Source organism: Equus quagga, chromosome 14 (assembly GCF_021613505.1).
Source record: "Equus quagga isolate Etosha38 chromosome 14, UCLA_HA_Equagga_1.0, whole genome shotgun sequence".
Classification (NCBI taxonomy): domain Eukaryota; kingdom Metazoa; phylum Chordata; class Mammalia; order Perissodactyla; family Equidae; genus Equus; species Equus quagga.
In genome coordinates this window covers 58,788,395-58,790,410 of record NC_060280.1, presented here as the reverse complement: position 1 = coordinate 58,790,410, position 2,016 = coordinate 58,788,395, and positions in this window count along the sequence as shown.

The window sequence follows — 2,016 nt, the reverse complement described above, 5'->3', positions numbered from 1 at the left end:
GTACCTTGTGCTTGCTGTCTGCTTGCTGTGCATGCCATATTGGTGCTACATGGAGAGCTGTCAATCTCCTCCTCCAGATGATGCCCTTGTTCAGGGAGGCGTCACACCTTCTTCACCTCCTTCTCTCAGTGCCCAGCACAGTGTCCGCCACAGAGAGGCAACCAAGAAATATTTGTCAGATGAATGAATACATGAAGTAATTATAAACCGTGTATGTAACCTGGTCATCAATTTCCGCCTGAAAGTAGCTTGCAGTTTAGAAGATAGAAAAGTAATAACGTTAGTTTTCAGCTTCACTGTAAATGAGCTCTATTGATCATCCACTCCAATCCCACCCCCAACACTTTTGCCAGAATTACCTTTTTTGTATGTTTAGTGTTTGGGGGCCTCTTCTTTTCTATGACTGTCCATTTGAGTCAGGTTGCAAAGGTGTAAGGTCTAGTTTAGTGTATCTATCTATAACACGAAAAGCTTTTCGCAGAGATGATAATCATTTTCTACACTCCACCAGGCTCTACTTTATGTGAATGTGTCCTGCTGTGCCTCATTTCAAAACTTTTGTAAAACTGCCACCCCCCCACCCCCACCTGGGATGTCCCTCTTCCACCTGTCTACCTGACAAACTCCTGGGCGTGGAGGCTGAGAGTGTTAGTATAAGAAGCTATTGTTGGAACCAAAAGTTTTGGTTTACCCAGAAATTTTGGTAGGTGGTTTTGATTCCACCTACCTCTTATGTGACATTAGGTAAAATTCTGAACTTCCTGGATCTCAGTTATTTCCTTTGTAAAATGTGGATAAAACTGATCTTTATGGACCGTTGTAAGGATTTAGTGAGATAATATGTAAACATGGCACAGTTACAGGTCCTTAGCTAGTGCTCAGTAGTGATAGCTGCTACCACCACCACCACCACCACCATCACATCCTTCAGCCATCAATTCATATACGGTCTCCTCTGTGAGGCCTTTCTAGACTCTGGGCAGCGTTAGATGTTCCTTTGCAGGCATCTCTGTAGCATTTTTTACACCCAGAACTCATAGCATTGTATTGTCTTTGTTGCTTTTCCTGTCAGCACTCTATAGGGCCGAGCCACTTGATGGCAGTAACCTTGTCTGATTAATCACTAGATCTCTAGTATCTAGTGTCTCACACTGGACCTGCCACCTAAGATTGGCTTATTAAATGTATTTTGAATGAATACAGGAATAAAATAAACTTTTACTTAGCGTGAAATTGGCATTCACCATGGATCTGAAGAAGTAACATGAAAATGACAGACCCAAGTCTGGGAGACTGAATACAAGTGTAACGATGGCAAATATGAAGATTCAGTAAGATTATATTTTTATAAGCTCTACATGCAACTATAATAAACTGGGACTGCTTTAAGCATCAATATATGGAGTAAATTAACACTCATTTATTTCACTTGGAATATTATTTTAAGTAATTGCAAATTTGTTAGTTGTATTTTTGCTTTTTTGACATGTTGTTGAATGTGTCTTCATTTTTCTTTTGAGATGATTGTTTGATCAAGAATGCAACCCCTGATCAAAATATTGTCTGTGTGAGAGACTGCAACTGCTTTAAACTTGTTTTGTTTCATTATAAGGTTTTTAAAGCACTCATTTTTTGGGGAAAAATGGAATCTGCCTGACTTCTGTTATGTTTAGAGGTATCATTCAGTAGTGATCAGCTCTGCGGAACTTGAGGACGAGGAGGCAAATATGACAGATGCCATTTGGATCTCTGTCTCCTTGTGGCCCTCTCTGATCGCCCACAACAATCTCTTCATTTCCTTCTCACCCCCTGAAAGGTTAAAAACTAATACCAGAAGTGGAAGGCTGGGGGATGGTCTCTCAGCTGCTGTTTCAGTAATTGCTGTTGACTTTGTGGGAATTATAAAGGTCCTGAAAATTTGGAAATATCTAACTTGTTAGAGGGTTTGACGCTCTCTCCTGCATTCATTATAGAAACCCACATGTCTGGGATGCCTGGGCTCAAATTTGCTTGGAT